This window comes from Juglans microcarpa x Juglans regia, chromosome 2D (genome assembly GCF_004785595.1).
Source record: "Juglans microcarpa x Juglans regia isolate MS1-56 chromosome 2D, Jm3101_v1.0, whole genome shotgun sequence".
NCBI lineage: Eukaryota > Viridiplantae > Streptophyta > Magnoliopsida > Fagales > Juglandaceae > Juglans > Juglans microcarpa x Juglans regia.
In genome coordinates this window covers 11,667,593-11,684,067 of record NC_054596.1, presented here as the reverse complement: position 1 = coordinate 11,684,067, position 16,475 = coordinate 11,667,593, and the positions used below count along the sequence as shown (strand labels likewise).

Genomic DNA, 16,475 nt, shown 5'->3' with positions numbered 1-16,475 from the left:
TTTCGATTAAAATTTATAAGCACAGGCTTGGAAATATTCTCCTGACCTCTCTCATGAAAGAATCCATCAATATGTATATAAATGCCTCTGGTTTTGAGAAAAATATAGTGTGTAGTATGTAAATGATGAGAAGCAAAAGCTTTATATATATATATATATATATATATATATATAATTTCAGGATGGAAATGGATGGCCTACCAGAAGTGTACATTACACCCAAAGTTTTCCAGATATAGAACTAAGAAGTGGCCACCGAGCCAGGTTGTAAGATGAGCTTCTGCAAAACAAAGGGCATATATCAATCATACATACAAAAATAGTCACTAAATAAATGCAGTGATACTTTGACAAGAGCAAGAAATTCACAAAAATAAATCAGTTTAGGGTTCACCTGCAATGCAATCTGCTGCTGTGCGTGCAATAATACATTCTCTTGCTCGGGTTTAGGTTGGCTAGCACCCTGGTTAGCACGTCTAACTGTAAGAGTTTTATCACCCATTTTAATTCCATTCAGAGTTGCACAAGCTATGTCTGTAACTGAAAGATCTTGGTAAACACAAAAGGCATAGCCTTTTGAATTTTCAGTTTCTCTGTCTTTCACAAGATCAAAACCCCGAAGTGGCCCAAAAGTCTCTAACAACTCCCTGATCTTGGTTTCTGTAAAGTAATAGGGAAGCCCCCCCCACAAAAATGCGGTCAGACCCCTCAAGCCCACCTGCAGATCCCGTTGTTAACCCAACAGCAGCCAGGTTCAGATTAGGATTGGGATGGCTTAGACCAAGTGTTGCATTAAGGGATGGGTTGTAATCACTAGGTCTCCTCACCTTAATAGGGGCACCCTGGAAAAAGCAGAAAGAATGAAAGAGGTCAATCCCATGTCATGTACTAACCCAATTTGTCAAGGGTAGACATGCAAATGTCCATCAATTCAAAATACACACCTAAAAAATAATCCCATCTAAAGCCATTGCATTACTAGCCTCCTCAACAAATCTCATCTCCACGAAAGCAAACTTCTTTTCATGGTTTATGTAAACATTGACAACAGCATCTCCTGCCCAGAGAGAGGGAGAGAGAGAGATGAAAAAGAGAGAATTGGTAGAGAAACCATCCAACTAAAAGGGCTGGTAGCTTATGAAGACAAATTGAACTCAAGCACCAGAATACCTGGACCAACAGTGTTTCCTCCAATTGCAGCCATAACATGACTGAAATATGTTGCAACAGACTGCAGTAGAACATTTGAGATAATTATGATCATTGGGTAAAGCAAGTTATTCAAACGATAATTAGGTGAGGAGGGAGATTGAAGATAATTGTAACAACAAAGTCAATGGGGTGGATGAACCTATTCATCTGCTGTAGGAGGAAGGCCACCCACATACACCCGTCGAGCATGCCTTGTTGCCTGAAACCACAAATATTACATGTAACATGTTTTTTTTATAAGTTACATATTACATGTTAACATGATTTAAAAAAAAAAATCCTAAACTAAATAGATCATGGCCAACAATGCCAGCAACTGAGGCACCAAGAACCCTTTCTACTAGTGTATTTTAAAGTTATAAACACTGTAATTATTGTAGGTGCTAAATTAACTAACCTGTTGGGTCATTGCCTGAACTGGCATAACTGGAAGAGCTCCAAACTGCTGCACGCAATAAGTCATATGATAATTGACAATTAAAGCATTCTCATGGAAATCATTTGCACGCACACACAAATCATACCTGACCAGTTGCTAAAGGAAATATGTTTGGAAACAACCTAGGAATGGCTGGATTAGTCCCAGGAAGCTGACCTGCACATAGATTTGACTATTTAGAATACAACAGCAGCATAAATCCTACTTTACTTTAATGTAACTAAACTCTTATCACTAGATTTTCCATGAAAGCACATTAAATTAAGCAGATCCTAGCATCTTCAATAAGATTTATCAAATGAGATGAAAGGAATATATTATATACAAGTTATGGAGGTAATATTCGTAAGACTACCAAAACAGGCAATAGTTCCTGGTTGAAGACGAACAAGACCCATCAAACCGGTGCATTGTTTCCTCCTTGTACATAAAAGCTACAGAAGTCAGCTCACTTCCATTATCAGCTCAGTGGGGCAACTAGCCCAACATTGCCTTCTTACAACAAAAGACATGACATTGAAACAAAACAAACAAACACCAAACCCAACAAAAAAAGGGAACTCCGGGCCGGACATCGTCCTTTACCTTGAAGAATGCATGATCCTAATTAGCTAGTTCTATTAGTAATCCTACATAACAGACTATTTATAGAGGAGTACTGCTGCATGTCATGTGTAATGATAAAAGTCTCGAGTTTGTCGAGTGTAAGTACGTACATGGCCGGCTACGATTCTTGAGAGTGGCTGCTATTCATGCATGCAAACATATTGAAAGTTAGTTTATGCCTATATCCTCTCTCAATGAACTGACTAGCTATGCCTATATCCTCTCTCTCTCTCTCTATCACACACACACACTATATAATATAATATATTCACCCATGCATTTTCCATGCACCTCCAATATCCCTTCTTAATTAGCACCCAAAAAAAAAATGCATTTATAATGTTATTGCATTTAATGGGTTTGATCACATTTTACAATTTCTGATCCCCTAGCTCTAGCTCCTTTCCCTTTCAATTATGGTTCAAACAAATAAAAAAATATATTAGAATTAAAGCATTATGGATGGTACGTATGTGCTCATAAGCCACAATATGCAAATGGAAAATTTTAGGTATTAATTGATCAATCAGTGATAGTTGATTCTGTTTATAAGCTAGTAGTACTGCTTCCTTATTCATATATATATATATGTATATATATATATATATATATAAAATAAGTTGCGCACCATATGTAATGCATGGACTATATATATATATATATATATATATATATAGTATAATGTATAAGTTTAGTACTATAAAATAATGTAGTACCAAATCAATTAATTGAAGATACCAGAGATCCCATCATCATCATGATCTCCGTTACATTAATACAATATTGTTTGACAATTAGCTCCAATATGGAAGATAAGATATATAATATATATATATATATATATATCATTATAACTTAGATGGTACCGCTCTAAATTATTTTTCCTTTAATAAATTTTAACTTTAAACAAGATTTTTATTTCTGTTTGATGTATTATATTTTAGTTGATAAATTTAACTCTTTGCTATATATTATTTAGTTTTCATTTAATTAGTAATTACAAAATTGGCCGGGTGGTGGCTTTATAGACTAAATATTAGAAGTAATAACACAAATATGTTGGGATAAAAGATTCATATAGTTTAGCTTCATTCTTAAAAGTAATAACACAAATAACCTAGTACAACTTTATTCTTAAAAGTATATGTTTATAGATCATATACAAAGATAAATGTTTGGTTGATCACAAACAGAAATTACAAATAGTTGTCATACAAACTGAAATACATACCTACTTATATATACACCCCTAATATATATTTATATAGTTTGCTGTGATAAATTAATTAATTGATCAACTTTTTATATTGTAAGATAAATTAATCTTTATATGCATAAAGAACTTGAGTTCCCTAAGGGAAATAATGTTTGCCTCAATATTTAGTACAGAAAATCTCAATAGCTTAAGCTATTGACAAGTATTATAACACTTGAAACCCTAAGGGAAATTTTTGCCTTTGCTCAGCTGTTTAATTGACCAGTACTGGAAAGAACTTGAGTTCCCCCAACTAGCAAGAACATAGATATATGAATATTAACTACAAGAATACAACTATAATGATGATCATATTCGAAATACCCTATAACTAAATTTATATATGCGGGGTTTTTAATTGAAGTTATGATCTTGATTATGCAGTGATATTGTGGATAGTATTGTGCTAATAGATGCAAGTGAATTTTCCCCCAAAAGGGGCCATAAATGCAGAGAGAAAAAGGCTCTGTTTCAAGCTTGAACATCACCGATGAATTTTACCAACTGCTAATATCTACAACTTAGACCAGCACATACAGAAAAGGCAGGTATACAAAAATTAAACCTCAAGGAAGAACATGGGACTAAGATTGACAGTGTAACTAAATTATTGTACAAACAAAAATTATACCTAAACGGAAGAACATGGGAATGAAGCCCAAAATGTTATGCATGAAGGTTTCTGTCATAAAAAATTTAGACAAGAAAAATATACTTGAAAGGGAATATATTCCCTGAAAATTAGACTCGGTCGACAGGAAAATGAAGCCCAAAAAACTTAGCTCCAAGCCGAATATGGAGGCACTGTGTGGCAACTTTCTAGGGGCAAGGAACGGCTCGAAAATGAAGCGATTAACATTCAAATGAAAGCCGCGTGCAAGCTGGGTTATGATGAATGTGCATTTGCAGGTGGGTTGTCCATGGAGAAAGAGGAACTAGGGGGACGGGTGTGGGAAAATGGGACTCCGAAGGTCAACGACGTAGTTACCGCAATGAAGCCTTCGAGTGGCCTTCCGTCCGTCGCAAACAGCCGTGACCGTCGGCAATCTTAGGTGGAGAAATGGGTTTTCGGTTTTGGTCTGGGTTTCGTCGAAGTGGAGATTGAAGAACGAGCGTGGTGGGGGGAAAAAAATTGGGGGAAATTAAAGATTGCTTTGGTGCCCACAATAAGTTGTGACGAGCATTACATCGCCGCAACAATGAATTTTTTTTTACAGTGAACAAAGTCGCTGCTAATATATAATAAATCGCTGCAAAAAGGGAATAAGTTAAGTCAGGAACCAAATTCGACATGTGGTGTTTAAAACATGCGGCGATTATAAAATCGCTGCAAATAAGTACCATTCGCAGCGATTTTATTTCTAATGATTATAAAATTGTTGGGAAAGAAGGTTTTTCTTGTAGTGAATGATTAATAATTATACCCCACAATAAAAGCATATTTCATAATTAATATATTTTTACACTATTTTTATAAAATGACTATTTTATAAAAATATCTTTTATTTTAAAATTATAAAACGAGTAAAATATTATAAAAAATATTGTGTAATTATTTTGATCACATTAAAATTGGGTACGAATCTGAAGGGGAAAATGGAAGTGGTCAAAAATAATTATCAATTTAAGAGTGGCTTGATATAATTATCAATTACTAAAATGGCGTACGAATCTGAAACAGTAAATGGAAGAGGACAAAATACCTTTTCGCGTTAATTAAAGTTGGTAAGATATGAGCGGTAGAAATGAATGGTAAAAGTAGTATTTTCCTTAAAGTTGGGACGTGAAAATTTCATGGAAGGGTTGGCGTTCTCATGATACGAGTTTGACAAATAATTAATTTTGTGTCGTTTATTTTTTTTAAAAAAAAAAAAAGAAAAAAAAGTGGTGTTTATATTTAAAAAATTAATTTTTTTATATAATTTTTATATCTATTTATTCTTTTCTAATAAATAATTTAGCAAGTCTCGGTTGCTTCGGCACTCCCAACTGTACATATGGGACGTCATCATGACACATGCATGCAACTCCATCTATGCATTCCTCGTTAATTTTTAAATACTAAAATTATCTCATGAAAAATGATTCAGATTGTCAACGATTTTCTAATTAAATCAGTAACATCCACATCCAGCACTAAGTCCAGACCAAACCCGCATATTATTAATTTATTGAAATAGGCCATAAGCCCAAATTTTATTTTAGTAGAATATGGGGTGAGGTTGAGCATCCACCAGATCTTGTGCCACCAACCCATGTTGGGGCTGGTGTTGGTCCCACAACAGGAGTACTAGTAGGAAGCCGATGCATAAAGCTACAAGGGATGCGCCTCCTGCTACAACAGATATTATTGCACAAGTCGACTAACAAATTGGATTTATTCGGGTATCAGTAGAGGACACTATGTCCTCAATTGGGCATCATATAGATATTCAAAATGAAAAGATCAACACGTTGTCAGAAGAATTTCATACATGTGTATTTAAACAATGCGTACTAAGCTCTGCTAATTCATCTTTGACTTTTATGTTTATCATTTCATGTCCCTTTTTTTATCTTTATGTAATGAACAATATCAGTTAACCTCGTTTGTGTTTATGTATTCCAGTTATCAACAATCTTTTAATTTATAATTTCCTGATTACTATTATGTTCTTTCTTTTGGTCTGGATATTTAAATTTGCAAATTTAAACTCCAATAAACAAACGTTCGAAGCTTAAGAACATACATTCAAACATTAGTGCATATCGTTCGCACGAGAAGACATTACATTCGAACTATATAGCAGTAATTTTCGTATGCCTCTTGCAACGTTCTAACGTAATTCATCCAGACAATATAAAGTTAATTTTAAAACAATACATTTGCACATAAATCTTATAACGTTGGAATAAATTACAAAACTATTAGTACGTTTAAGCATATGTTCGAACGTACTATCTACATTCGCACGTCTAATGATATACATTCAAATGTAATGAACTAAGAAACGACAGTGCAGTGACGTTAATGTTTGAATGTATAACCCTTAATATTCGAACATTGGTCAATTTATCTTACAGACACTAAAGATTATATTTGGAGATAGTTTATTGACCGTCACAAATTCTGAACCAACACAAAAATTCAAATTTGTTGTAGTCATGTGGCAAACAACTCATTGTGAATGACACACACAATTCTTTTTTTTTTTTATATATATAATCATATTTTAAAATGATAGTATTTATGTAAAGTAATGTTACTTTTATAAGTTATTTTATAAAAATAGCTCTCATTTAAAATATAGTTATATAACGAGTTATATTTCTATCATTTTCCTTTCTGTATATGACTGTATTCTAGTTCCTAGAGTTGCAAATTCTAAACTAAATAACTAGTACCATTGTTTGTATTAATTCATGAGCTGTAGATCAGCAGTGACTATGGTAATGATCTATTACGTACATTAATATATAATTTCGAAAGTATTAATTAATATGAGCAGCACGATCCATCCCTTAACGATGTTAATTATAAGATAACTGTCAATATTTTCTAATGCATAACTTTTTTTCTCTCAACCTATAATTTGTTTCTTGTTTTTTATATGTAGTTACTAGCTAATAGATTTATAAAGATTATTAATGAATTTGAGAGAGAGCCAAAGAGCTAAAAATTATTGAATATTGACAGTACCTAATACCTATCCGGTTCTAGAAAACCAAAAATACCATAGGATTTTTTGTTAAAAAAAAAAAAAAAAAAGATTTTGAAAAGTGGGAAGAATCCGTCAAGGACAGCGAAAGGATGACGATCATGATCAAGAATTAATAGAGTACCAACGAGGGGCGAAAAATAAGTCAGTCAGTAATATATATATATATATATATATATATATATATATATATATATAGTTCAATGTATCAATAATATTATTATAATAATTTAACAACGTACGTATGCACAGCCAGAATTGTTCAAACCAATGAAATATCAAGATCCTTCTTAGATCAGTCGACTTTGAAACTTTGACTTTAGGTCTGCTTGCATTACGAGATCATATTTAGGGCCAGGGACTCTGATCGATCCGACGTTCATGCTCGATCTCCATTTATATTTTCTGATATTAATGTAAGAACATTCTGATGCAAGACTACGTACTCCTTTTGGAAAAACTGTCCCCTCGTTTTCTAACACCATTCATGCATGTTAGGATATTTGGCATTTAATTGACGGAAATTTACAGACAAAATTAAAAGAAAATTGTTATTTGTACTTAAGAAAAACGTTTATTTCCTACGGCCAATTCGATCGTTGGCATTTAATTATATAGCTAGCTAGCTAGTCAATGGAACGAAACTGGAGGTCTCTATTTATAATAATCACTACTAACCAATCCTGAATATATAAATTACTTCCATGCAATTACTTTAGGATTGGAGGAGTGATAATAATTTATGTATATGGAGCTATCTATATATCTAATATAGTGACGTACGTATTGGCCGTACGATATACGGTCATAATTAATGTTTTTCATTGAGATAAACTGGGAAATGGAGAGTGAGGATGATCTAAAATTTAAGACCGGCTATGCTTAAGATCATGGAGTACTACGTACAATATTGTTTAAACAAGCAAAAACAGAGTGCATAAAAGATGCTTGAGAAAAGTTCTGAAAGAAGTCCTTTTCATTTACTTGTTCCGATAATACATTCTGCACTACTTACAACCTTCTTTTATAGACCAGTATAATAACAACCTCTTCCATACATCAGATGACAGCTGTACAAAATATTCTAGCAATCTGATTCTACTTTATTCTCGAGTATGCTGTTTACAGGAGGATGATTTGGTGCGGCGATGGCAGAGTGGTGCAGCTATGGCAGAGTCGTTGGCCTTGTCTTCTGCTGGTACAGAAATATTCTCTGCTAGTGCAGCACTTGTATGCTCTTGAATATTTTCCTTAACAAACATGATATGTGGCTTGATTGCTTTTCCCGATCATCACGATCAGGCCGTTAACATCGGAAGAATGAATTACCTAATTAATTAATTAACTCCAGTACCCAGCTAGAATATGTTAGTCCAGGCGCTATCCATCTCCACCACGCAAAACATGGTAGTTAAAAATCGTTTTATAATATTTAAAAGTAAAGGAATCATGCATGAGAGTTCGAATCCATATATACGAACGTACGGCATGCATCTTTTTGCAATATGCCCCATATATTTTGGAACACGTACGAGAGTTTGAAATTTCATGTTTTATATTCAAACCACATGACCAAAAGCTGTATATATATAACACAATATATATTCAACATCGATCAAGCCGCTTATTCTGCCGATCCATATTATATTACTTTGAAACTACATATATATAAAGCGAGCGCAGTACATGACTTCGATCGTACTAGGTAATCTTAAAAATGCAAACATACGTACAAGATTGATGCTACATTATTTGATCTGATCCGTCCATCCATGGTACCGTGCATGGTAGCTCCTACAAAAAGAGTGAGAGAAAAAAAAGGTTTATCTAGCAAGAAATCAAAACAGAAGTTAATATATATCGTAGTCCGGGCACGTACAGAGCAGCAGATCGAAGAAGAAGAAGTAACTAGTTGTCATGACTGGAGCGTTTGCAAAGAAGAATGATCTTTATCTTCTGGATAAAAGAGGCAAACATCTGGCGCTTCATACGACCTCTAACGGGAGGGAGTGAATTCCCCTTGCCAACCTTTTTGCTCGCCGCAGACTTCTTCAGCACTTCAGGTTGATTATGCGACCCTAAAGCCATGGCAGGCTGGTGCGCAGCTATTAGTTATCTTAATCCTAAATTTCCTGATGCAGATCTGCAGCTGGAAGCAAAGAAGAAACCATCTATATATAGGTCATGTGCTTCTTACCCCAACGATGATTACTACAATATGCAGGACAGATTCATGTCAAAAGATTAATTATGGAAGAAAGTAACGTGTGGGGTCATTTCGAATTAAAGAAAACCCCGATATTTTCTTTGTTTTTTTCCCGTAAATATTAAGAGTAATGCTACATACAGTTGTGAAGTGAAGTCTAGAATTAAAAATTAATTTTTTTTATGTGAGTCTTGTATTTATTGACTCTTTTCAAAATGATTATACGACATTTACGCACTCACAACTGTAATTATCATTTCTCAAATATTAATACGATACTCTTCATATGAACTCGGAATATTTAACTTGTAGGTATTTATCATGACCAACAAGATTAAGACACGTACGTGCATGGTTGTTTTTAATTGGACACTTGTAAAATTTTGGAAAATGATTCGGGTAAGTTTAGATTAGGTTTGGATAGTGAATTGAAATAAGATGAGTTGGGATGAAGGTTGAAAGTTAAATAAAATATTATTTTTTTAATATTTTTATTATTTTAGAATTTAAAAAAATTTAAATTGCTTATTATATTTTTTGTTAGAATTTGTGAGTGATACGTATAATATCGCTTTGGGATTTGTTAGGTATAAGCCATTTGGCACACCAAATCGCGTCCAAACACGTACATAACTTTTTTTATTATAAAAATAAATAAATATCTTATATTTAATATTAGTGTACGATTTGGTACGCAAAATCACTTATAAAAATATTTTTCCTATTGCTTTTGTGCGCAGAAAACACTCCACACGTTGTCATGCATGCATGATCTGAATACGCTAGCTGTACGAATTACGCGGTCATCATAACGTGATTAAAAGAATGTTTCCACTGTTTGTCAGTGTCAAGGGAGCCATCTTTTGGTGTCGATATCAGTATCAAGTATACCGAATTCAACGCAATTGTAGCATAAAAATATTGCATGTTATAACAATTGTCATCATCTGCGCGCGTGCGGTCAAATTGGAGGTCATGATCCAGCTACGTTTGCAGGCATGGTTTTATTTGATGAATGACAAACAACACTAGTTCTTATATATATACCCATGCCAGTACCTCGTCCTGATCTTGATCATTAAGCTTGTACTTAATTAGACAATTATATCCTTATAAGCTTGGGGGTTCAGGGATCATTGGATTGATTCCCAGTAAACATGCATATTGACATACAATTTCCTTGCGTGAAGAGGATTTTATGCATGCTCAGCATGACATGTTCTATATATATCCGAGTAAAAGAGGAATAATCGAGTAGCATTAAATGAATAATATAAAATATTTTAGAGTTCAGTATATATATAACTTCATATGTCTATGATCTAGCTCTCTCCTAATTGAAATTGAAATCCTGAAGTTTGGATAAAAGTTGAAGAAAATCTTTCCGTGTAGTACAGCACTTGTTTGATTTTTTTATAGGAATTCTATGCATCAATTACTATTCACTTTCATATTTTGAAGTGGGATCCACACCTATAGTTTCTTTTTATAGGGTATTAGAGTATTTTTCATAAGGTGTGAGGATGTTTTCATAGGGTGTGAGATAGTAAATAGTAGCTGATAAGAAGAATTTTTCTTTTTTAATTTATCAGTGCCTTATAATTAGGTTTTAGTCTTCTTTTCTTCTTTTTTGTATCCAATAATTATATAATTAGGTTTTTAATTTAAATATTCGAGTTAGGGGTGGGCAGCGGGGGCCCGCCCCCGCTGCCCCGCCCGGCTTCCGCCCCGCCTCCGCATGGGTTGGCGGGCTAACCCGCTCCGCCCATGCGGGGGCGGGGTCCCCCGCCCCGCATAGAGAGGGTATAGCGGGGGCGGGGGCGGGATGACCCAGCGGGGCCCCGCCCCGCCCCCGCCCCCGCCCCACATTAAAAAAAAAATTTTATTTATATATATTAAATAAATATATTGTATATAGATATACACAATTTATGAAAGACTTAAAATTATATTCAAGTCATTGGATTGTTTTGGCCTCCTAGGCCAATCTTTATATAGGAGGCCAAGGTAATACAATAGTCATCCTTAAGCAATGTGGGACTTACTACTCTTGGGGACACCAGCCATTAATTAAAGTAGAGAAATATTATGAGATTCTAAACAAAAAAAAGTAGAGAATTATATATGCCATATACATACATATATATATATATATATACGTACAACTCGGAAAGATATATATAACAATTTACGATTTCTTATATTTATTTTTTTTAATTCTACATAAGTAAATTTATATAATTGAAATTCATTTTAGTGGAATAATATGAATATTTCATTAATTAAGTAAAAAAATTATAAATATATCATTATTCTGTAATAAGCCGCAGAATAAACATTAATTAATTAGTACTTACGTTGTCTCGTAAAAAGCAGCATGCATCATAATTCATATATATTCCGCCGTAAAAGAAACACAAGAAAAGAAAGAGGCGGCAAGCTGCGTGCATTCAAAAGTCAATGCCGAAATTTGATCATACAGGAACGGCGTCGTGTCTTAGCTAGTACCACTATATATTCAAGATAAATATCCATAAAAAAAAAAAAAAAATATATATATATATATACACAAATATATATATAGAAATATATAAATATATAGGATCATATATTAAGGTAATTGCATAGTACATGAGATAACCAGGAATATCATCAATAATATTAATTAATTAGACACGTGATAATCTCCATGTATGCATGAACCTGATGGGTGCGTGCATGGGAAGGAATTGGCCAACGATGCGTGATATTTAGCTGATCTTCTGAAAACGAGTTTCACGTGTGGTGATGACCAATTGAGGGAAGTGAATGTATCTAATATTATTCTAATTATATAACATTATGGCCTTGTCTTGGGTTGGCTGAGTCGTCGTAGTTACTAATTTTGGAAGAATAACGAAGGTACATGAGGTGTCAACATAACAAAAGAACAATGCAAAATGCACTGGGCCGTGGATTTCAAAAACTCATTTTTGAACAAGGACAAACTAAGACTCGAGATTACGAGAGAAGAACTTAGAGATGTCGATGAAGCTAATGGTGGTGATGGTTAGCCGTGGATGGCGGCGTGAGAGGTGTTTGGAGGCCAAAATGCTCAAATCGGAAAAGTAGATGGTGGAGCTTCATCGGTGGCATATTGGAGCCGGGATGGGTGGTTTAGGTTTCTGGGAGGTCGAGGGTGATGTGGTGAAAAGATGGTGGTCAATGATGGTGCGACAGCGGTGCGGGAACACAAAGAAGGCCGCAGTATAGAGTGGCGCGTGGGGACAAACGCCGGCAAGAGAGGAGATGAAATTGGAGTGGGGTGGTCGCCGGCTAGTGGGGAGAAGAATGGGAGGGGCGGTGATGGCCACGACGAAGCACGGCAGCACAAAAAACTCACAACCCGAATGGGTTCCACACGGCTAGCTGAGAGAGAGAGATCATGGGGAAGGGAAATTGGGGTGGGGGATGTCGCTGGAGGGTGGTGGAGTTGGTAGGCTGAGTGGTGATGCCAGACAATGACACATGGCGGTGGGCTGGGGGGAGAGACGGACAGAGAGAAAATAGAGGGAGGGGGGGTCACACGGGCTGGGAGGCAGGGGAAAAAGAATGAAGAAAAAGAAAGAAGAAGAAAAAGAAAGAAGAAAAAGAAAAAGAGGAGAAAAAGAAAAAGGGTAAAAGAAAAAAAAGTGAGTGAAAGAAATGAGATACAATTCTTACATCTTGGGCCACACAGAATGATCTAACAAAAATTATTTCAAAACAATAAATTTAAATAAAATAATTTAAACACAAAGACTAAGTAAAATAAAATAATTAAATCCAACAACACAATAATTTTAAAACCCACAAACAACTAATTTAAATTAAAGAAAAATTTAAATATAAAACAATATTTAATATTAAGAAAGTACACCAAAATAGATTTCACAACTTAAAAATCATGAAATAACCCAACGAGAAACCCAATAAATTTTAAAACAAGAGAATCAATATTTAAATTAATTAAAATAATCATTTAGTTAAAATACACTAAAATACGGGGTATCACATCTCCCCCCTTAAAATAAAATTTCGTCCTCGAAATTTATAAGGTCAAACATTAACGTTAAAGCAGTTACAAGATACATTCCAGAACACGCTTGAGACAAACATACCATCACTAACGCCCAAACAACTATAGGTACAGTTCTCTCAAGTCTACTCCCAAAGGCGATTCCATCATACTCGCATTAGTTTCCCAATGGCACCTCACGTCTAGTATTCATAGAGTAGCCATGTAATCCAAAATCTCCATTTCCACAAAAACATTAATACAACACTAAGCAAAATCCAATGATTATTATTTTCGTAACACGAACTATGCTAACCTCAATCGACTCCTTTGTTAAAACTCACAAACCTTCATTGTATTCTACAAGTTGGTAACCTATTAGCCACTTCCAAAGTTAACCGTCAATAAACATTTCCATCATCCAGACCTATTTCCTCAAAATCAACAAGAATTATATCATATATCCGCACCACCAAAAGTTTAATCTCTAATTACAAGTATCATCTCAAATTTTCAAATCACCAATAATCCTTTAAGATCAACACAAGGTTTGAATCCTTAATTATATCACAACATAACACCATTGAGTATAAGGTAGCTCAACACCTACTAACCAGAAAACTCTCACCACATTTGGTAAAAAATTCTTGATCTCCCAAAACCATGAACTATTACACACTTTCCTCAAACTCACCAAGATTCCTTCCTGAATCTGCACCAACTATTACCCTTAAATTAATAAGGATCAATCCTAAAACTTGTCACTATAACATTGAACTAATAACAATCATTATCCAAACTGGATCAATACCTTTATTCCCCAAAGAAATAATCTCCTTGAAAATCTCTATATCAATAACTCAACTCTGATCAACCCTAATTTAATGGTTACAGCCTAATTTGTCTCTAAAATAATTCATGCTAGCACACCAAGCCTGTGGAACTAAAAACTCCAATCTCATTATAAATCAGTCCTTTAAATCTGCAATTTTAAAACCTCAAATTATATAAGAATCATTTTTCGGAATCTGTAAGATCGATGAACTTATATCTAATAATAAAGCAATCGACTCCCAAAGCTTTCAAAATCTAAAACATTAAATGATAACAAATCATTTCCTAAAGTCTGCAAAACCTTAAACCTTTGGTGAAATTCTCGTAAATCTGTCCTTAAAGTTTGTTGAACTTACAACCTCCTATTCTAAGCCTTATGTCATATCTCCACAAAATCTAAAACCTCAATGATCTTACTCCCCAAAGAGATCACACAAACCATGTCGTTCCTTTCAAACCTCGATATTATAAAAGCAAACCAAGTCGATAAAAGTTCAAGTCTACTACACTAAATATTTATACCCAACAATGGTATTCTCAGTCGTACCATCTTCCAACCATAACGTAACCCTTAACCCCACTTTCAACTAAAAAAAAATTAAAATATAACTATAACAAAATAAATTTAAAATACAACAAGATAACATGAAATAAAATAGAATAAAACCAACAAAATATAAAAAGATACAATAAATTAAAACCACTAAAATAACATACTTCAAACAAAATAATTTCAAATCAAAACTTTAAAACTTTCAGGTACTGCACCTATAGGACATGTGGTTTTACCCAGAGTCGAACTGCTATGATACCACCTGTGACGCCCCGACTCCCGCATATAAAAAATCTAGGAATCGTGAAGTCAGAATGATGACAACACGGGTCATGCATCCCAACGATAAGTGTTCAAGTGTGTGCAATATGCAAGAAGGGCACCGCAAAAGTCGTAGCGGATAAATTAAAAATAGTCAACTAAGTACTTGAATTGTTTAATACAAATATTCAAAATGAATTGCATTTAAAAATTTATACAGTTATCCGTAAAATAAAGTGAAAAGCCGAATATATAGACAAAAGGGAAACAAATCCCATAATCCAAAAACAACCACATGTCATTCCCTTCATGAAGCCGATCCCTCAAGCTCTTCATCCTCATCTACATTAAAATCTACGGTACCATAAAATGGTACCGCAGGTAAGTAATAATCTAAACAACCCACAAGATAAAAGTGCATTAATGCAACCAACATGCATGCACGTAATGAAATATGCATCAGACCCAAAATATCATTTCCCTGAAAATGAATGTTTTCCAACACACGCCAAAATCCCATTTGGCCCAAAAATATAATCCGTCATTTTTCCAGAAAATGATTCACACAAAATCTAACCATTTATTGGACACTGTAGGCGGGAATCGCAGGCGGGACTATACCACTATCCCTACCACGTGCACTGTAGGCAGAAATCACAAGCGGAACTATAACCACAATCTCTGCTTACCACCATCCCTACTTCGTGCACCGTAGGCGGGAATCACAGGCAGGACTCTACCACCATCCTTACAGTTCCTTTCCACACAATGAGTATCTATCATAGCACTGTTGGCGGGAATCACAGGCTAGACTATACCACCATCCCTACCGCATGCACTGTAGGCGGGAATCGTAGGCGGGACTATACCACCATCCCTGCTTACCACCATCCCTACAGTCTCTTTCCTTTCTCTTACATGAAAATTTAATTTTCAAATATACACATGAACATGAATGTAATTACACGAAAACCCAATTTTTATTTACAAATATGAACATGCGTGCAAATGCATTGTATTTGACATAACACAAATATTCAACAACCAACAAATCACAACATAATCCAATAACACAAACAACTCTATCCTCCAATCCAACCGACCCCCTTACTCCTTGGACTCAGTCCGGCACAACCAACCAAATCACAGTAAATATGTGTTAGAGTAAAAATACATTTAAATCTCAAAAGTTATTTGGAAAAATACTTACAGCGCTATAGCATAATTTTTGAAGAATCACAGAGGTGCAAGAGGTGTCGACACAACAACAGATTAGTGCAAAATGCACTGGGCCATGGGTCTCAAAAATCTATTTTTAAACAGGGACAAACTAAGACTCGAGATTACTAGGGAAGAGTTTAGAGATGTCGGTGAA

The 16,475-nt window shown here is 34.6% G+C and overlaps 1 pseudogene; it reads right to left on the bottom strand.

Moving 5' to 3' along the window:
* Positions 1 to 241: 241 nt before the first annotated feature.
* Positions 242 to 2,108, bottom strand: LOC121250288 (annotated as a pseudogene).
* Positions 2,109 to 16,475: the final 14,367 nt, after the last annotated feature.